The sequence below is a fragment of the Haemaphysalis longicornis genome, unplaced genomic scaffold (genome assembly GCF_048455015.1).
Source record: "Haemaphysalis longicornis isolate Haplotype H1 unplaced genomic scaffold, Haemaphysalis longicornis Haplotype H1 scaffold_379, whole genome shotgun sequence".
NCBI classification, from domain to species: Eukaryota; Metazoa; Arthropoda; class Arachnida; order Ixodida; family Ixodidae; genus Haemaphysalis; species Haemaphysalis longicornis.
This window is the reverse complement of record NW_027526357.1, coordinates 182,126-204,289: the sequence shown is the minus strand read 5'-3', so window position 1 is coordinate 204,289 and position 22,164 is coordinate 182,126. Positions and strand designations below refer to the sequence as shown.

Below are 22,164 nucleotides of genomic sequence, written 5' to 3'. Positions count from 1 at the left end.
TGGGAATAGAAATAGCTTGCAATTTGTCTCAAGGCAACCGATTACCGTAAGTTAAAAAGAAATTGATTGTTTTCTGCTGAAAGGAACGACCCCAAACCACGCGAAGACGGACGCTGCCGCTCGATTTCCGATGCTCTATCGCGCTGCGTCGACGCCGATATCTGGCGAGCGTAGACATCGGCGTCGCTCCAGTTTCAGCTCGCGTCGCCGTGCATTTCTGGCGACGCGACGTCGGCGCGAGAAAACGCTGAACGTACGCTGCATGTTTGGGCTGAGTGAAACCGAATACACCGACGTACTTCACAAAGTTTCGCGGATACGTCCGAAGTATCTTACGTCCGACGTATCTTTAAGAAATCTTGCGGGTACGTCCGACGTATCTTTAAGAAATTTTGCGGGTACGTCCGACGTACCTTTAGACACAGCGTTCAAAGAAACCTTTGCGTGCTGTGCAGGAAAGCAACGCGCCTTTGGTTTGGCGCGCAAAAATGAAAATGGCCAGATGCGGTGTTTTGTGATTGTGCCACCTATGTTTTCACAGTCGCTCATTTTGCACGATAGCGTAAATAGCGCTATCTTTTTAGGAGGAAGGGGGTTGTTATTAGTTTTAGAATACTTTTCGCAAAAAGAACTGTGCCAAAAAAAGCTGTCGGCACACTTGCACCGATAGGTATCTTTTAGAAGAGTTTCACGAAGCGCCGCTCGCTACTGCCGTTAAAGGAGCCATGAAAAGAAAACACAAGTTTGGTTCATTCGAAAGATTGCCTCGTTAGAACCATAACGACACCACTTGTAACGGAAACTTCGCTCAAATAAGCTACATAATTAGGAAAAAAGGAAATGACCATGCGACCCACCAGCTCATTTTCCGCAACAGAACCTATGATGTCACTTGAGAATGGTCTGCGATTGGCGGAGGCCGGCAAAAGCAAACCCATGTTAGACAGGGCTTACAGTTTGCATAGCGAGCTAAATGCCCGTGAAACATACTGCACATTCTTTTTATGACAAAGAACGGTGGAGTAAACGGATGAAGTTCCGAACGAACACGCAAGCGTGTATGCCAATGCCTACGAAACTACCGTTGGCCGAGCTCGACATCTCGCCGTTGCCACCGTCGCGCAGACGAATTTTCAGGTTCAAGGCTCTTCGGGGCCAACGAACCGTCCCAGCACGCACAGCCGCAACCTTGCTTGGTATCGTAATCCTTTCACAGGAGTTTAACCGTCATATCGCCAACCAGCAAAGGTAAAAATAGAAACAAGGGGAGTAAGGAACACAGAGCAGCAACGAGATAGTGCCACTCGTCGCACAGGTTTCGGTATGGAGGTCGTGTTGGCTTGCTGCTGTCGTTACGAGCTCGTTTACAGTTTACAACCACTGAAAACTTCAGTTTGATCGAGTATTTTACAATGAAATTTCGTTGCTGTGTTTTAAAATTCCCATGTAGTACGGGCCAATCGTCGAGGGAGTGCGACATCCCCGCCGGTGAGATCTCCTTTCATGTGCTGCCCAACGACGAACCTCGGCGAAGCAAGTGGCTACGTTTTGTGAACTTTGGAAACGGAGGAGAAAGAGAGCTAAAGGAAGTACGAGTGTGCTCGCTTCATTTCCGAGGAAGTGATTACGGCAGGGACCCGGACATGCTGGCGCTCGTCGCCGACTTCGTCAAAGCGCTCTGACCTTGGGGAAAAAAATTGCCGTACACACCGCGCATTGACGCTCGAATCTTTCTGGTCGGAGCAGAGAGCTCGAGCGAACGGCTTTCCATACACGACACCGGCCAACTGGTATAAGCGATACTGCTACTGAAATTGAAAATACGGCACATACGTACCAGTCTGTATTCGTCCGTCGCGACGGGGCTGACGAGGCAGCGGTGCCGACGGCTGGGCGTTCGTCTGTTGTGGCTATCGCGGAATGGTCGCTTTCCCGTCCACCGCGTATCCCACAACAGCTTGCCGCTCGTGCACTTGGAAGCATTGAGCGTTCAAGTGGTGTGAGGTTGTTAAATGCAAGCCCGAGCTCCTCGGCGAGAGTTTTGTTCTCCGGATCAGGCGATTCCATGACTAGGGCTGCGGGTGCACTAGGTTTTACTAGTATTTTTAAAATGGCCGCCGTCTCGGTCGACTCCCGCGTGTGGGTGCTATATGGAGTCGACATACTAAGTATCTGTTTCATGGACCGGCTCATGTGACGCCATTGTTCACGTGACGAAATGTGCAATTTTAGCCGGAGATTTAAAATTTTGGCTTAAATTGCCTTATTTCTCAGTGAATAAAGCATCATTTGCTTCCCGGAAAGCGCTTGGGGTTCTATGAAACACCTAATCTTTCGAATAAAACAAACTTTTGTTTTCTCTTCATGGCTCCTTTAAAATAAATTCAGAACACATCCAAGAATTGCCATAGACTGATACAAACTGATTGTACCTTTCATACTAGACTTGCGCTGCGTACTCGGAGCAGCTCTCATCTTAGTAACACGTACTACTAAAGTGAAGCGGTGTCTGAACGACGGGGCCGATGTACTTATATTCAAGATTCCCCTATTAAAGGAGCACTGACACCCATTTTCGGCGTTAATATTATTGCACAGTACGCTTCCTTCACTCAACAGAATACCCTGGCTGAAATATGAGCGGCCTGCGACGCGAAGAACATAGTTCAATTGGATCGCATTTATCGCGCCGACGGAGCAGCGCGCGGAGCGGCACTCAGCAAATGGACATCAGCGTGACATCACTCCAGGAGAGGAAAAAGAAGTGACGTGACAGCACTCGTCAAAAACTCGTGACGTCACTTCACGCGCGCGGCCCCACGAGCGGCGAGCGGGCGCCACACCCTCTCAAGCAGGCGCCGGTGACGTCCGCACAAAGCGGTGAGGTCAAACCGGGAGGCTGTCATATGCGCCGTTCGGGATGAAAGCGCGGGAATTTGAAACAAACGATTTTCAGGCCGTTCAATGTAATTAACTATCGCGCGCTGAAGTATTTGAAGTGCTGTTTCAGGTTCGCCAGACCATTAAGCATCGATAAAAGCAATAAAAGTGTAACATAAAATTTTCGTGTCAGGGCTCCTTTAAGACGTAATCAAAATTTCGTGCCCAAAAAGTAAAGTAATATTTTTGAATAGTATTCCTTATTTTATTTAAACTAAATTAAACTGCGGCCAATCGCTGTTATAAGCTTAATATACAACCTCATAATCTTTCTATGTAAATTTAATATATGTCGTTCACTTCGCTCTTGGCCCACTTAGGCATCACAAAACTCAAATCAGAAGAATTAACCTAATTCTTTCATAAGTGCAAATTCAGCAATAAGACCAAGCTGCCGAATGATCCGTAATTCTGACGTACTTCTTTCGGTATTTCAGTTGCCCCGATCCTCCTCCTCCCGGGTGCACAATAAATGAAACCTACCAGGATCAGCCTTTTCCAGGTTGCTGCCACATGGACTGCGTTAAGCCGTCAAGTAAGCTTTCACTCTTTGCTTCACCAATGTAAAACGAAATTGCACTTTTGACTCTCGCTCATGCAACTAATATGCAGGTTTCTGAGTTCAAGGATATAATCGTCCTCTTCAGAGCAACCCGGTAGCTTGCAAGCTCGGCAACATTTTCTTTTCTGTGTAAAACGGCGGTATTCAAACAAATAGTGTTGTAATGATACGGGTTGATTGCAAAGGAAGCATGCGTCTGTTAATCCCAATCCTGACCTGTTCAAATATAGGTTTAATTTTTGAAGACGGCACCTCATAGCTGTGAAGGCGACTTCACACTGGCGGGAAACACAAAACGATGAACTCCATTTGAATTTTACGTGAACATACTCTGCTCTATCGATGATACCGTTGGACCGCCCCCTGAGCAAGAAATCTCTACGAAGACGTGCCACAGGTATAGTTGCCGATTTGGACAAGCATTTAGTACAGGGCCACCTAAGGCGAAACCCGCTAATGTGTCCGCCCTCTCATTAAGCAGAATACCTGTATGTCCAGGAACCCACACAACATGTACCGATACGATGTCCAGCGATCTACGAAGGACGTTCGCAGCTTTCTCGGCCTATGTTCTTACTCCCGCCGTTACATCGAGAATTTTCCGGAGATAGCCCGGCCTCTCACGGATCTTCTGAAGACGGATACCTCGTTATCGAGGGGCTACGCGCAAGGCACCGCTTTTAAAGACGATAGTCTCTCTTGGGCTACTTAAACGCGAAACTTTTGGTCTGTCTGTATGTCTGTCATTCAGTCTCTCTGTCTGGAAAGAGGTTTATGGTCCATCGAAGCAGATAGATAACATGTCTCGATGGAACTATGCGAAAATTAACAAATGCACATTACAAAAGGGAAACACACACAAAAAAAATCCAGAAATGGCTGCCGCTGGCCTACATACAAATTGAAACAACTTGTACCATGCAGGGTACAACATAGACAGAGTGGAATGTCTGTAACTCAATTCAGCTACCCAGCCATATAAAAACGAAGTCTACGCAATAGTCTTAAATACTTACAACCAAATCTAAACGTCCAAGTCCGGTGACAATGTTCATACTTGTAAATATTGTTGAACAAGAAGAAAACATTACGCTGAAATGGGAGGCAGAAAATTAATACACAAGTTATTTTTGCAGAGTTCCTTTATACAAATTCATGGTTTCTTGATTTTTGCGACAGAAACCCAAATTCATGCACTGCAAAAAAACTTACTCCGTCGCCTACTGTTGCCCGCGCCACTATAGCTTCCGGTGGCATTTTAACAAATCAATCGGCAACCGTTACGAAAGGTCCTACTAGGTAGGTTCTACACTCCGCTTGAAACGCACGTGGAGAAGTAGAGCGCCTCTATTCACGCGTGTCTTCGCCGTACGGCAGCGCTGGCATCGAGGCACCCGGGCCGAAGCAGTGGAACGCGGGAAACTTGAGCAAACCTCCAGTGTGTTTACCTTGGGAGTAGCGCGACGGGAGGGGAACAGCATGAGAGATGAGCGGGAAAGAGAAGGGAGGCATTTATTTCGTCGACATTTGCAACGAAACGAGCTGATTTTTCCGCTCTCATTTGCCGCTTGGCGCATTGCCCTATTTTGGCCCATTTCGACGATTCGGCTCCGACCGAACTTCGTAGTGATGCAAGTGGCGATGGCATAGGAGCTGTATTGGTCCAGCAACAGGCCGGTCGCCCTAGAGTGAGAGCGTACGCCAGCCGCCTTTTTAGCCCTGCCGAACGCAAGTATTGTATCACTGAGATTGAATGCCTCGCACTTGTATGGGCTATAAGCAATTTCCGTCGGACTTGTACGGTAAATCATTTGCTGTCGTTACGAATCACCACGCCTTATGCTGGCTTTCCTCTCTAAAAGACCCCACCAGATGACTTGGTCGTTGGACATTACAACTACAGGAATACGACTATTCGGTCGTCTACAAGTCTATTCGAATACGCAGGGACGCGGCCTGCCCGTGTCGTCATCCTGTTGACCCACCTGACCCTCCAGGCAATGACGAGGACCCCTGCGTATTCGCTCTGTCCGACTTGCTCAACATTACTGACCATCAGCGCCGTGGTCCGTCGCTTTGCAAGATCATCGAAGGCCTCAGCTCCGAGCCAGCTGACCCATCCATGCGTCCATATATGCTCCGTGATGGCGTCTTGTTCCGCAGAAACTTTCGCAAGGATGGACCTGACGAGCTTCTAGCTCTGCCTCAGCATCTCCGCTCTGACGTCCTTCGCGAGCTTCACGATGCGCCTACAGCTGGTCACCTTGGCGTGGCTCGGTCTTACGACCGCATGCGTCGTCGCCTTTACTGTCCGGGTTTCTACCAGTCCGTTCGGCGAGAGAGAGAGAGACAGAGAGCTCTTTATTAGAAGAAAACAGAGAGGTCTGCAGGCATGTATTCGCCTACATGCTACTCTGCGGGGATGGGGTGAAGGGAATAAAGGCCCCAAAGAAGCAGGGCGAAAGAGAGGGAAAAAAGGAAGAGGCAAAAAGGAAGGTAACATGGAGTGTTCAGTGGGTGACGTAAAAGTTCAGGTGGTCTCACAGGATGATGATTTATAGTTGTACATTGTCTTTGCGACGCCGATGTGTAAATAATCAAACACTGCATCTAACACACCAATCATCGAGGAGCAAGGCTTGCCGAACTGCTCACAAAACGTGCTATTGAACCATTTAATGATGGCAGCATTAGTTACCTAAGAACGCTAACAGCCAGCAGCTGAATCGATCTTTCGTTTGTCTCAAACAGCTTGATCCAAAAGTTTACTTTGTGTACTGACCTTGAGACGAGAGGCAGTGATCACTTCCCAATTTTAATATCATACCAAGATGTGTCTGCGTCACGGCACAAAACCTAATTCAGGTGTGTACACTGGGAAGCTTTCAAAAACCATGTCGATGTGGAGGTAACCACCGCCACTTCGGACGGCGACCTAATACCAATCACGGCTCGTTGTATAAAGGAGTCTTCAAGAGTCGTACAGGAGCGCCTCGCTATGGAAAGTGATGCAGAATACAAAAGGCTGCGTGGTATCCGTCGGCGCGCTGAGCGGAATGCTCGCCGTACTAAACATTTAGAGGATTTGAGGCAAGCCCGTAAATCTCAAAGGCATGTGAGACGCTATTTGAAAAAGTTGCGTCGTCAAGGGTGGCGTGACTTCTGTACTAAATTGGACGTTCGCCAGCCTCTCTCTCGGGTATAGCGAATCATAAAGGGCATGCGCAACAACAACCAGTAGCTCAATCCATTCTGGTTACTGTGCGGCGATACGTCACGGCTTGCGACCTCTATCAACGGCGAAAAACGTTTCATTTGCTTCCAGCAGGCATTCTTCTGCCAAATCGACTTCCCCAGAACCATTCCTGCAGGTAGGATTGGACCTTCCCGGCCTTTCCCCTTGTCCTGGTCGGGAAACAAGTGGATTTCTGTCGCCAGCAATTATGCAACTCTTAACGCTGTGGGCATTATCTTATCCCGATCCTTAATACTTTCCATTAAGGAATAGAATAGAACGTAATAGAATAACGCGCCGTCGTTATTCTCACTGCTCTCGCGCAGCACCGAACTGCCCTGCCGAGAGACTCTGCCCACAAGGGGTTCGAGAGCGAGCCACGACTCTCGCCGCGAGTGTACGTTGTCAGTTACTTCACATGGAAGCGATGCATGTCATAGTACAGGGGTTTATTACGCGGGCAACCACGATACAAACACTACACTGTACTACGCACCTGGCCCCTGGGGCATATACAGCCGTCAGCGTGTGCCCACCCGTAGTCGGGCAGCAGTTAGCGTCCGCCGGCGTTGGCCGGCCGCAACGCTCGCTGACGTAGGGGAAGGGGGCTCTCTGTGGCCGCTACACATTTCAAGCCGCTGGACTCGATCGGGCGGCATCGGCGCTCGTCCGCTGACCTCAGACGGCGCAAGCCGTCACATCGCGGACGCGGGGGCAACCCATCAAGAAGTGGAATATGCCCGCGGAGACTCGCCGGGCATCCTAGATAAACGCACTGACGCAAATCGAGGCATGCGCTAATCGACACGGTGGGTGCCGTGACCCACGGAAGTGGGAAACAACGGCCAATGCAAGAAACGGCCAAAAGTGGCCGAAGGGCATTTACGTACCGCGCGATCGCTGCGCGTCTCAAGGGCGGTCTCCCCGGGGAGTCTCCTGCGCGCATCCCCCGTCGCCTCGTAGGGAGAGGAGGGAAACGCGCGAGGATCGCCCTCGCCCCACCAAGGAGGAGGACGTCGCTAGCGCCTCCTCGCCCCGATATGAGGGGCTTGGCCCCCACATCCCCCTCTCCTTAAATGCCCCCCTGACAGTCGGAAAGCCAGCCATCAGGTACTCATCCAAAAAGATCAATCTTAATGTAAGTTAAACAAAGCTAGTGCCCACCAGCCTCTACTCCAGCCCTTAAAGCAGGATGGCGATGTACCTATTTATTAGGCGTAGCGCTACACCGAAGAGTAGAGGCAGCACAGCGAGGCTCAGCGAAGATGGCTGAATCAGTTTGGCCCGCGAGCGGTGGACCCACACATTTATGTCGTCGTCTTCAAAAACCTGGTTGGCCAAAAAGCACGGAACGTAGCACTAACTTGGGATTGAACTTTGCACAGCGATCGCACACATCGCAAGCAGGGCATCGCGGCTTGACAAATATCCACGTGACATTTGCCCCCTCGTCGAGACAGCATCGTCCCGATGCGTGCAAAGCTCTTGGAAAAAAAGAAATGGATGCGCTTGCGGCATTGTCCCTCAACGTGTGAGATAGGGCTTCATACGCACGACATGAACGACGTCAGGGCGGCGGTTACGCCGGCGTTGAGGAACAATTCCGTCGTCCACAACCTCGTAGGTTACGTCGCTAAGTTGGCGCAAAACTCTATAAGGACCAAAGTAGCGTTTTAGGAGCTTTTCAGAGAGTCCTCGACGTCGAACAGGAGCCCATATCCAGACTCGTTCGCCGGGTTTGAAAACGGCAGTCCTGTGACGGAGGTTGTAACGGTGCGTGTCATAGCGCTGTTGCTGCCTTGTTCGTAAGCGCGCCAGTTGACGCGCCTCTTCCGCTCGTTCCGTAAACTCATTTAGCTGCATGTTATCGTTGCTGGTGTCGTGAGGCAGCATTGCGTCCAACATAGTGGTCACGGGACGGCCGTAAAGGAGGAAGAACGGCGTCATCCGGGTCGTGTCTTGTTGAGCCGTATTGTAAGCGAATGTCACGTATGGCAATACGGCGTCCCAGGTCTTGTGCTCGGCGTCGGTGTACATACCCAGCATCTCCACCAGTGTTTCGTCTTAGTAGATGGAGGTGTAGATAGCAGGATGGCGATGTACCTATTTATTAGGCGTAGCGCTACACCGAAGAGTAGAGGCAGCACGGCGAGGCTCAGCGAAGATAGCTGAATCAGTCTGGCCCGCGAGCGGTGGACCCACACATTTATGTCGTCGTCTTCAAAAACCTGGTTGGCCAAGAAGCACGGAACGTAGCACTAACTGGGGATTGAACTTTGCACGGCGATCGCACACATCGCAAGCAGGGCATCGCGGCTTGACAAACAAACACTGCATTCACAACGCACGCTACACATACTTAAGATATACATACACACTATGAACAAGTTGTGAAACAAGAAATGTACACTATAAACAATACTCTACTCACTTGGTGAGGGAACTAATGTTACGCTATACAGAAGAGGTCAACTAAGGTTGCACTACGTACACTATACTACACGAACACAGCTGTTACTTATATTACACAACCTACGGTTAATTATAATGCACTAAGAACACTTAATTACATTACATTACGTACACTTCGTTACATTACACTAGATACACAGGTCTAGAAAGATACACAGAGGTGGAAATATTGCACTAAGTCCGCAAAGGGTTGCAGTGGTCATCACGGGGCTACGCATTGTTCGGCAGTACGGGGCACAAAGGGGCGAAAAGATCCTCCCGCTGTCAGCGTTCGTTGTCGTCACTTTGGGGTGCCACGAGGCTCACCATGGAGTCTCTCATCGCAGAGTTCTCGAGGGGCGCAGATAATGGGCGGACGCGCAGGCGCGATTCCACCGTTGCGTCGAGCCGTGCCGCTCCGCAGAGGAATGGAGGGGGAGGAAGCAGCGCGTGAGCCGATGACCCACCAGGAAGGCACCTCAGCACGTGCACCGTCTGGAGGCCAGGAGTCGGGATCGGCGCTGATGAACGGGGCAGCAGCCAGAGAGAGGAGCGGCCCGAGCTTCAGCCCCACGCAAGGAAGGAGGGGGGTTAGGCTGAGTCGAAGGCAGCCCAAGGTCAGCTCGGCCATTCAAGGCGCCCGCATTCCTGGGCACGAAGGGCACCTCTGCGCTCGGTTGTCGGCGTCCCTGGCCGCAGCGAGCTAGCCGAAGAGGCGGCGATGCCAGCACACACCACAAGACAAGGCGCGCTCTCCACAGACACGCACCACCAGCGGGGTGTACTGTTCGGCCGAATGAAGCTGGCCCATACACGCACGCACGCACTCAAACACGCAGATCTGCGGTGTTGTACGTGAGAACGGAACGCGGGGGCGGAAACAACCACCGGAAGCACACTTGTCCCCCTCGTCACGCGGGCACACACGTCACATTCATCAAGGCGGCAGAAGCACAGGACTAGCCGCGGCGAACGGACGAGGCCTCGGACGAAAGTTCGCTCACAGCAGACGCCGAAGAAAGCGCGGGCAGTCGCACACACACCCCACAGCTTGGGCCGAGAACACGCAACAAAACAACAGCATACGCAGTCCCCCGCGCTTCAGGCCTGCGAAAATCATCCTAAGGGCCGAGAAGACGCGGAGAACGAACCGATGGGCAGTAACTCACTCACTCCACACACAAAATGAACACACACACAACAACAGATGAGACAACGAAAGCTACCGCCAACCCCTGCAAAACGCCGCTCCCAATCTCCCCTCCCTCGTCCACGCAAGGACGAGCCCGACCGCGGCGGCGACAAGAAACGAGGGGCCGAGGGAAACCAGAGTACATACTCGCCCAAGCAAGGGGCAATCACCCTCTCTAACCCAACGTTACTGCTCTAACCCGCGTCTCGTTGCCGCGGAGCAACCGAAAGCAAAATACAAACTAAACCACCCTCAGAATTTCCAAGAACCAAAGGAGGGGACAGAGGCGGCAAACAGCCCCGAGTTCCCCTCTACGGCCAACGAAACAGCCAACTTCGTCCTTTTTTTTCTTTTCGTTTTCAAAACTAAAATCTTTTTTATATTACTCTGTACATGATGTCCGTTACTATAGACAAGGAAATGCACAATTCCTAACACATCCGTACGAACAACCATATGAACAGCGTCCCGCGTGTACACCACCACAAACATTCACAAAACACAGCAAAGAATTCACAATAAGAAACATGCGTTCTCTCACTTACATAGCGGGCTGGAGAAAGGGTCAACTGGCTCACCAGGAATCGCCTCGGGAGGATTGTTGACAGGCTGGTGTGCGCGTGCGGGGTCATCAATCGGCTATAACCGTCATCAGACCAGGCGACTCCACAAAGGTGATGTCGGCAGAAACGGTACAATATGTCCGCCCAAAACAGTCGGACATACCGAAGGTGCTCGGGCCACGCCACGGATAAGCCGGGCGCGGTATTACGTCGTGCTCGAGGAATAATCCAGGTGCACAATTTCCACACTATGCTGGCGGCACATGACTAAGGTCATCACAGGCCAGGTGTCTCCCAACAATGGAAAAACCAATTAAATAACTAAAAACGTCCCACTTCACACCTGCCAGTGACACTGCGGCTGATCATTTACAAGATCTTCGAGCCTACCAGACTGTATGGCCAAGGTGAGCTAAGACAATGACGCAACAATACGCACATCTGACTTTTCGGGACTTCCGCCTTTAACCGTTCATACTCATTAACGGTGGCGTGTATTACACCACGAGCCCTCACTCGGCCTGTCAAGACACTCATCCCCGGAACCACCCGCAATACAAGCTGGTCCCTGTCCCCAGCGCCCGTTGCAAAGCAAGTCAACGTCACGGCGCTCCGCCTACCAAAGGCGGCCGAGAAACTGCTCGGAAAAAGGAATCGTTCCGCCAAAACCGTGGCTAGCTCTTCGGGGTGAATACCTACGATACATGGCATCCCACAGAGGGAACCGGTCGCATTAATCCCTATAGATACGACATCAAGCACTAGCTTGAACACTCTGAGTTGTGGAATGAGGCTACTCGAATTCAAGCATCTCCTTTAGCACCCGAGCGTGGGTTGCGTCAAAATCAACCTTAAAGTCGAACACAGCACAAAAGCCCTATGTTCTCATGTGCTCGAAGCAAAGAAAACCTCGCGCTCTCGAGCTCCGCCGGCATCCACAAAACGAGGAGCCGGTCCGGCCGGAGGCCCGAATGCGAGCTCTCACCGGAACTACACTGCACGCAACTAGCGTGCCTGGCGCGGCCAGCCGATTGCACAAGCAAAGCTCGCTACGGTATGGCAGCAAATGAGCAATCAAACGCTGCCCCACGTTGGGCGCCAGAAATGTGGGCATTATCTTATCCCTATCCTTAATACTTTCCATTAAGGAATAGAATAGAACGTAATAGAATAACGCGCCGTCGTTATTCTCACTGCTCTCGCGCAGCACCGAACTGCCCTGCCGAGAGACTCTGCCCACAACGGGTTCGAGAGCGAGCCACGACTCTCGCCGCGAGTGTACGTTGTCAGTTACTTCACATGGAAGCGATACATTTCATAGTACAGGGTGTCAGGAGTCAAGGTGCGAAGACGGCGGAGACGACGACGAAGAAGGGATAAGAAGCGAGAAATTTCTGGAAGCTGGTGGGGAGAAGAGAGAGGAAAAAACGAGAAGGAAGACGACGAGCGGGTGGACGAGGAGATCGTGGTTCGAGGCGACCGAAGGAGGCGGGACCCGAGGTCTGGGAACCCGCAAGGCACCAGCGGCACTGCCCCGTTGGCCTCCTTAAGCATTTGACGCGGGTGCTCCTGGGCAACGGCGGCTCCGCTCCGCTGGCTTCAGCACCGGCGTGCACGGGCACACACGCACCAGCGGCTTCGTCCCACTGGCCCCGTCACCATCTTCACGGCGCTGCGCTCAGGGAACCGCCCCAGCGACAACGGACACCCGACTGCTTCAAGGTTCCAGGACGACGCAACAACAAAAAGTGCGGTAGGGAAATGGCCTTGAAGAACATGTAGATAGAGCGCGAGGACTCTGTTGTAGTTATGAACTGAAAGCTATTTAGGGTTTTTGCTGTATGAGGGATATTTCCATCACTTTTATTGTCCTTTTGTTTTACGTTCGCTATACCTTTGCAAACCTTAAAGTATCGTTTCAACTTGATCCCTTTGTGTCCGGAGCCCCTTCTTCTACCGAGGTGACGCGTGACACAGGGGTTTATTACGCGGACAACCACGATACAAACACTACACTGTACTACGCACCTGGCCCCTGGGGCATATACAGCGGTCAGCGTGTGCCCAGCCCGTAGTCGGGCAGCAGTTAGCGTCCGCCGGCGTTGGCCGGCCGCAACGCTCGCTGACGTAGGGGAAGGGGGCTCTCTGTGGCCGCTACACATTTCAAGCCGCTGGACTCGATCGGGCGGCATCGGCGCTCCTCCGCTGACATCGGCGCTCGTCCGCTGAAGGGCGGTCTCTCCCGGGGAGTCTCCTGCGCGCATCCCCCGTCACCTCGTAGGGAGAGGAGGGAGGCGCGCGAGGATCGCCCTCGCCCCACCAAGGAGGAGGACGTCGCTAGCGCCTCCTCGCCCCGATTTGAGGGGCTTGGCCCCCACAACGCTATCCCACGTGCTCACCCCACCAGCTGTACCACAGACGTAACCGACTTCCTCCTGCATGATGTAATCTTGTACCACGGGCTCCTCGTCAGCTGCTTAAGGACCGTGGGGGATTTTTCTAGTATCAAGTTATCGACAAACCCCTTCGCTCCTGCCGTACAAAGGACAACCTCACCACCGCCTATCACCCACAGATGAAGATACTTACTCAACAATTTAACAAGACCCTCCTGAATGGGCTCTCCATATACGTGTCCACCGACCACCGTTGCTGGGACGTTCCAGTACCCTACGTTACTTTTGCTTAAAATTCCTCTCGCTTCCACACCGCTGGTTACTCACCTTTCTTTCTTCTTTTTGGCCGCAAACCTACCTTGCCGTTGGACACCGTCTTTCCTAGCTCGGGGACGTTGACAACGGAATATGCACGATACGCCGTAGCGCACGCTGATTTGGCCTACCAGGTTGCGGCGCTATAGATATCGACAGCCCAAGCACCCTAGAACGGTCACTGCGATCAGCCACATCGCGACATCCACCTCTCACCTGGCCCATTAATACTGGACTTTATCGCGCAACGTCGGCCTGTCTGAAAAATTTCTGTGCCGTTTCACGGGCCCTTACCGCATCATACGCATGGTAGCTCCCGTGAGCTACGAAATTGTTTCAATTATACACTGTTGCGTACGGGAAGGCCGACCCGAGCCAAGCTCCGTCGCCTCCGACATACGTTTGGTAGCGTGGGGAAGCGAGCGGCCAGCCAATGTTGCAGCCTTGAAGAAGTCCAGAAGCCGTAGGCAAAACGTAACTTGTTTACTTCATAGCGAGAGATGAGCCGAAGCAAAAGAACAATGCCTCGACGGGCGAGGTTACAGTACAGGACTCGAGCAGAGTGACAGCATTGATTCACTGCTCAAACAGAAATCGACTACAGCGCTTGGGCGGGTCTTATTTGTACCCAAAGCGCGAACGGTCAAAACAAGCGTTCCCCCTAGATTGTGCACACGTTACGAGGCGGCACTGATGCACACACCACTCTTTCCAGAGTTCGTGAGCAGTCTGTAGTAGCGGCGCACGCTGAGTCCGAGAGATGGAGGTCTCCGCAGCGGACGCGGGGCCTCCGTGTCCTTGGGACAAGTTGAAGCGTGCCTCGTCTGCCAACGTCGGTTTGAATCGCGCCGATAGATAGGCGCCAGAGATCCAGGCCTGTCACAGCTTGTCTGAATTGTAGGTTGCAAGCGTGAGTCACCGACAGGGGGGCCTGCTTGAAAGGCGCACGTAGTGGAGGCTTCGCGGCACATCCGAGGAGTGTTGAAACAAAGCCCAGCGGTAGGCTCATTCGTAATAGCTTCTCCGCCGGGGGTCCGAGATACCGATGGATAAGGGTCTTCAACCGTTGTCCGGAGGGATGCTTTTCGGAAAGTGTTGGCCAGGTGCTCGAATCCAGGCCTAGGCTGTACGACACCGTGCTGGAACTTCACCGGGCCGGTCACTGGACGAATAGTGGCTCGCCAATAACGTCTCTGGCTTGGTCAGGCAAGCAACAGAACAACACAGGAAGACAGAACCGCATCGCCGGGAACAGCAAAGACAAATCCACATTGAAGCTTACCAGGCTTTTAGTTGCGATAAAATACACTAATAACTAACTACACTAATTATGTTTTAGCCCAGCAGTACTTTAGCTAAGCACACAAACTTGAAAGGTAACATTTCGCGTGATTGGAAATGTCCCACACAAAAAGAAATGCAATCGTAAAGGGCGAAGCCTACTTCATGAACAAAAATAAAATTGAGAAAATCAGGCGTCTACAGGCCACTTCTCGCGCTGAGAGCTGCGATTTGAGCTCTCGTAATTGCCCTGAACATTCCCCTTTTTGAATCGCACCATAGGTGTGCCCGTTTTCTGAAAGAGACTCCGACCGGTAGAGAGTACATCGGCCTTCTTCCGCGACGTATCTCGAGTGCGCGGAGAAAACTGCTCTACTTTCCACCGCCTGAGCAAAGCATGCGCTTTCGTTCACGCCTGCTCCGAGGTCCGCTGACACCCGGCGCAAAACGTTCGCTCGGAGCTGCAACTCGGCAGGCGCGCATGGGAGCCCTTGCCGGATTTTTTGCGACACCGTCGGTAAACGAACATCAGAGGGTGTTTTCGCTCCTGTTTCCGGCTGTCAAGGCCAATCTTGGAACGGGTGGCCCGGTCTCAGAAGACGGCTAAACCCCAATGGACACCGGAATCGCTACGTGCTCGGCTGGCCATTGCTCGACATCGAGTATCTGAGTTGGAGGTGGAACTCTGGCGACTCGCTCTGTTGCGGCGTCACCGTTAAGCTTAGCTGCACCGTAAAAACTGTCCAGTATCTCGACCGCCGGCTCTGCCCCAGCGTAGCTCGGTTCTAAACTCGTGTCCGGAGAAACACTTTTCGTTTCAACGAACTCGTGTTGCCTCCTTTCGCAGCGTCATGGTTTAGGCTTTCCCGTGGAACGTCGTTAGCCTGCGAACTGTGCGCGCTCAGGTCGGTAGCCGTTTTCAAGGCCTCCCATGAACCTGCGCACTCCGAACACGACGACGCTGACACATCTGGGCTGCCTGTAGGGGCCGTGTAGTTAGGCTGCCCTCTGTCGTGAGCCTACAGAAATGCCCCATCCTCGCTATCTGTGAGTCTCGCCATTCTCCTCAGAGGTGGCGACACTATCATTACTTGAGCCCTTTGCAGCGAGCACAGCTGATTCTTTCCACAGCAGTTTCTCGAAATTGCACCCCATTTCGCGTAACAGCTAAACCGACCTGTTCGAGAATAGGTACCTGTATTCCGGAAGAAGTTGTGGGGATACTGCCGCCTGCGTGACAAGTACACCAAACGGACTTCCGATGCTGAGTTTAGCAATCGGCAGGCGCACGTTTCGTGCTGCTACCGCCTGCTTCACCCAAACACACTGTACCATCACCTGATCCGGTTCAACGTACGAACGGTGGACCACGTCTACCGTCGCCGCGGAGTCGCGAAGAACTCGGCACGGTTTACCGTTGACCACTAGCTCACGTACAGTGCGCAACACCCTTGTCCATAACACAGAGTTTAACTTCAACTAGTTACCTACCAAAACTGTGGACTCAAACTTGCCACAAAAAAACGTTGAGGTAAAAATGTATGGTTAAGACTTCAGAATGACACAATAGTTTTCTTCAAATGGTTTCCGGGCGAGGCAAGATAAGGCTGTAAGTACGAAACCTGTGTTATAGACAAGTGTGTTGCCCTCTGTACGTACGGCTCTAGAAACTGCCTGCTATCCTCACTCTGATCTAGAACGTGAAAGACGAGTTTGCCCTTCTTGCAACTCGCAGCGAAATGGCCCGTCTCACCGCAGTTCTAACACGCAGCCTGTCTGCGCGCTTCAAAAGTTTTTCTTCGGCGCTGCTCCTCAGCGTCTACGCTCTTTTCCTTTTTTGCGGCCAGTTTCACTATCCACGCAAACGACTTTGCTACCTTCACCATCTTCCTGGGGAGCTCTGCCTTTCGGCCCTGACTTATCAGGCCTCGGCCTGAACTCTCTTTGGCCGTCTTTCGGCCCCTGCGCACCTCGTCGTGCGACGAACTCGTTGGCTAGCTGAGCTGCATGATCCACAGTATTTACCCCTGGCCTATCTTGCTCCCAGAGTCTCAGATTTTCTGGTAGAGGATGCTAAAACTGCTCGAGACCGAAACACTCAACTACCTTGTCATGCTTTCCGAAAGCCTTTGCCACTTTGAGCCATTCTTTCATGTTAGCCCTCAGCTAATAGGTGAACTCCGAGTACGACTCGCCCTTAGCTTTCTCGGCTTCACGGAATTTCTGGCGAAACGCCTCTGCCGACAGCCTGTACTTACGCAGAAGGCTCGACTTGGCTTTCTCGTAGTCCTCCGCCTCCTCCTTTGGCAAGCGGGCCATTACGTCGGATGCCTCACCTGGCAAAAGCGTAAGCAGCTTTTGCGGCCATGAGACTCGGCTAAACTGGGACCTCTCGCACGTACGCTCGAAGTTGACCAAACAAGGCCCATCTCCCCGCGAGGGGGACTCGATTAAATGCGTCGCATAGGGGGTGGGTGTATTGCGTTAACGTTTAGTGTTTGGGGAGTTGGTGGTAGTGAATGCGTTGTATCAGCAGCTTCTTGACGTAGTTTGAATGAGTCAAGGATATAAGTCGCGTTCGTAGTCTTTGACAGCTACGAACGCAAAGGCTACGAACGTAGCCTTTGACAGCTACGAAAGAAATTGACAGCGAGAGTGAACGCCGAGAGCCGCCCCATCACGGTACGACCGCGCCACGACCACGTCACGACTACGTCACGATCACGCCACAACTGTTGTTGCTCCCGCGCCAAACTACGACGCATGCGCGCCCCACCTGTTGCTGAACGCGATCCGAGCACGCAGAAAACACGCGAGGAGCAGCGGAGAGCAGGCGAGGAGGAGTGGGGGAGAGAGCGCGCCTGGAACGGCTGTTGCGGACGCCGAGGCACGCCAACGCGGGGTGACATCGTGAGTTAAAGAAATGCTCTGCATTTAAAAAAGACCGATGTCTTCTCCTACCTTGCAGGCTCGTATTAGGTCACCCATTCGTAACGTCGGTCGCTCAGGCGCCGGAGACTGCGCGCTGCTGCCACTCTGACATCTAGGTCGAGACGCCTCGACGTCTAGACGCTTTATTTCCAGCTCATGCTGTCGCTCCCGTTCTCGCTTTTTCTCCTCGCGTTCTGCCTCTGCAGCCTGACGTTTAGCGGTCTCCCTGTCATTGATCAGCTCAATGCCCTCTGACAGCTCGTCATCGTCAGCACCAAGAGCAAGTATAGCCTGTATCAGCTCTGGCTTTCTCAGCGCGTCCGAAATATCCAAGCGCAACCCTTGCAAGCTCCAACAACTGCGGTTTTTTCAACACCTTGAAATTCATGGCCGGTCTAGAGCACTGCTTTCCCACTGCTCCAAAATTGTTTTCCGCGAATAACCCACGCGATAAAAACACACGCCCTACCAGCTATCCTGAGAAGCCTGGTAAAACTCAGTGAAGAAAAGTCGCGCACTCACCCTTGACGCCGTGAATTTGCGAAGCCCGAAGCCGCCCTGCCATCTGTGGTGTTGGATCTCGCACCGCTGGCTGCAGGTGTTACGAAGTTGCCATCCGAACGCTGCCAACCAGTTATTGCGTACGGGAAGGCCGACCCGAGCCAAGCTCCGTCGCCTCCGACATACGTTTGGTAGCGTGGTGAAGCGAGCGGCCAGCCAATGTTGCAGCCGTGAAGAAGCCCAGAAGCCGTAGGCAAAACGTAGCTTGTTTACTTCACAGCGAGAGATGAGCCGAAGCCAAAGAACAATGTCCCGACGGGCAAGGTTACAGTACAGGACTCGAGCAGAGTGACAGCATTGATTCACTGCTCAAACAGGAATGAACTACAGCGCTTGGGGGTGTCTTATTTATACCCAAAGCGCGAACGGTCAAAACAAGCGTTCCCTCTAGATTGTGCACAGGTTACGAACGGCACAGACACACACACCACTCTTTCCAGAGTTCGTGAGCAGTCGGTAGTAGAGGGACACGCTGAGTCCGAGAGATGGAGGTCTCCGCAGCAGACGCGGGGCCTCCGTGTCCTTCAGACAAGTTGAAGCGTGCCTCGCCAACCAACGTCGGTTTGAATCGCGCCGATAGATAGGTGCCAGAGATCTAGGCCTGTCACAGCTTGTCTGAATTGTCGGTTGCAAGCGTGAGTCACCGACAGGGGGGGGGGGGGGGCTACTTGAAAGGCGCACGTATAGTGAATGCTTCGCCGCAAAGCACAGCGGCGGGCTCAGTCGTAATAACACCCTCGCCGCCATCATCGCATTCAACGTCACGACTTGTAGTTGTTTTAATATGTATTTATAACCTTAATTACACTCCATGCCTTGACCTTTGTCATCGCCGGAGAGAAAGATGGGGGAAGGAGTTGGAGGATGGGGGGGCAGTGAGCAGTGAGTTTCCCGACTAAATCTGGGCCTGTGTGGCGTGTTCTCGAACGTATACAAGAAGATAATCAAGGACCATCTTCCTGTGTTCTGTAGACCCTTCGGAATGGGTCCACTGCCGCAGCGTGTCTGGCCTGACGAGGAGGAATGAGAGTATGTGCGCGACTTCTCTGGTCCTTCAAGGCAGGGCAGCTAGCTCTATAGCAGATAGTTAAGGTCAGCGACTTGTTGGCTATCCGGTGATCCGCACTGTTTTCAGATACCGTCACCGGGCTGTAGACAAAAGCGTGCCATGATGTGCGGTGTTACGCCAGTGTTCGTCCGAATACGTCGGAGTGTAGCCGTTGTCCACCGCTTATAACCGGATGGGATAGGGTAATCCTCTTCAAGAAGACTAAGTCGAAGCGCTGCATGTCGCTCACCACGTGCTTTGCCAATAGCTTCCTCGAAGTCATACTCTAGGCCCTTCCCTTCCTCTTCCAACTCGTAGGGCAGAAGCTCCAAAGATGTGTCAACGCTTGGAGAGCGGGGAAGACGTCGTAGGTCACGATAGAGGCTATTGGCAGTTATCGGGGTTGGAAAGCATCTCGCGTGCTCCCTTGCGTGCCTCCTCGTTGCCCGGTATCCCGTTATGGCTAGGTACCCAGCGAATTGTAATTGTGCGACCGACTTGTCGAAAGTCTCTTGCAACTGCACGAATTCTTGCGACCGTTAGACTGCGCGTGTTATTTAAAATGCGAAGCAATTCATGCTCAGTGCTGTGTCCCTCTCTCCCTCCCTCGTTGTCGTTGTCCGCCGTCCGCACTCTACTGCGCATGCGCGTCTCTTCATCCCCGTCAGCGTTTGGGGTGACGTCAGCGCAGTACAGTATAAAAGGAAATACTTAGCCGTCCCCTGGTTTTGATCCCACGACTCTCTGGCCGCAACGGGAGGTACGTGGCGCTCTTCTCACCGCGCTACAAACCGAGACGGGAGCATGCGCTACGAACGCGCCTTATGTGCTTCACTCATTCAAACTACGTCAAGAAGCTACTGATACAACGAAGGCACGCGAAGCTGAACGTCAACGGAAACGATGAACTGAAAACTAATGGGAACTTCAGTCGACCCCATGGCTGCTTCGCATACTACTCAGGGTTCCCCTACGGGAAGATGGTGTAATTTTTTCCCGCGTTATCTCACGGCTAACTTTGAGCCCATATAGAGCAGGAAAGTGGTTGGTGCCTCAGTGGGACTTGTGATGGCAATTCCGCTTGTGCGCTTCTTCCGTCGCTAGTAGTAAGGCCCTCAATTGCGATTCCTTCACAGATGGGGTAACACGTAGAGCCTTAGCTCCTTTAGTTTTTGGTCTCGTAGTGGTACCACGCTATGGCAACCTGATCGTCTTGAAGAGCTGCGTCAATGTAAATTCTGCGCACCCATTCGTCGTCGTCGGTACGCTGGAGCTCTTTCAGGTGTGTCGTCGCTGCTCGTTGGTGGCGTATCGGACGTGTTGTGCTTGTATTTTTGAGCATGGGCCGGTGATCAACGATGGCTATCTGTTTCTATGGTTCAGGCCGTTAATACATTGGAGGCTTCGTGTTCAAGTGAATCATCCACGAGTGAAGGTGGAGATTATAAACCATTGCGAAGCAAGGAAGACCAGAGAACTCGCATGGCTTCGCGGTTAAGGTGTTCTACAGACTCGTGTCGTTTTTTTGTGAGTCTGTAGACGTTATACCCGTGCTTCGCCTTTGGAACCAACAGGCCGTTTACCAAAAAGAGAAGAACGCGTTCATCGGCGCTCCACGTCTTTAAAGTAACCCGACGGATCAGGGCAAGGGTGCCTTTCCACATAGGGGTCAATTTCTTGAGCATCGTTGTGTCTCCCCCATCCGCGTCTATGTCAAGACCGAGCATGTGAACAGTAGGTCACTCTTGGATTTGTACTCCGCTCATGGTGAGCTTAAACTGGTTGTTTGTGTTTTGTTTGTGCAGCAGTTTGTTGGCCACTGCTACAAAAAAGTGCCCTTCCACTCTCTGAAGAACGAAGACCTGCAAAGCTGGACGCAGTCCACGGAGTGCACGAATCAAAACATGTGTCTTTGTAATTTGCGATTGAGCATACTTCCGAACAAATTAGCTGAAGGAAACTTGGATCGACTCGAGCATTACTCTAGCGCAAAAACCTATGGCTGTCAGTTTCCATCCCGCATCGTAGGAATCTTACTGTCTGTGTAACACACCAAACCACTGCGCCCGATCAAAACGGACGCCAGATGGTCCGTTTAGCGTCCAAGTTTGAACGTTCCGCCATCAAAATGGACATGTCATCATTGAAGGCCTGAAGCTTATAGCTGCGCGTGCACCCCCACCTCCTTTTCCCTTCCTGCAATCCCATTCCCATCATCAACCGGCAATCGATGATGTGCGCATGCCTAAAGTGAAAGACACTGGCAAAAATGTCTGCTATGAAAGCCATGCAAGCTAAACAAGCAATATTGGCTCACGTCGGCAATCTAAGCTGACACGTTGCTCTCTATACTGAAGGAATTTCAGCTACTCGGCGAGGTGTAACTTGCGGCGGCAACGGCGGCGGCAGCGGCTTTTTTTGTCGTTGTTGTTGTCGCACCCATTCGCCCTTCTGTGCGGCCGACGCTTCTTCAATTCCCGCTCTTCTTCCTCCGAGCACATGACACGCATCCGTTCCATATCAAGTTAAAACCTGGAAGGACTCGAGCTTTATTCCATCGGTCAACCATGTCCGTTTCCTTCAATCGCGTCGCAGGCATCTTGCTGATACTGTAACACACTGAGACAAACCCAAAAGACTCGACCACGGAGGGCAGCTGACAGGTCGCATTGAGCCGTGAGACTTCCAT

The 22,164-nt window shown here is 52.2% G+C and overlaps 1 long non-coding RNA gene across 1 annotated transcript in view; it reads left to right on the top strand.

Annotated features, from left to right (window-relative positions):
* The first annotated feature begins 3,373 nt into the window (after nt 1–3,373).
* LOC144178023 (uncharacterized) overlaps nt 3,374–22,164 on the top strand; it is a 29,061-nt gene continuing 10,270 nt past the window's right edge. Inside the window, exon 1 of the long non-coding RNA XR_013323920.1 lies at nt 3,374–3,475. This is a non-coding gene — a long non-coding RNA (uncharacterized LOC144178023). The remainder of the gene's footprint in view (nt 3,476–22,164) is intronic.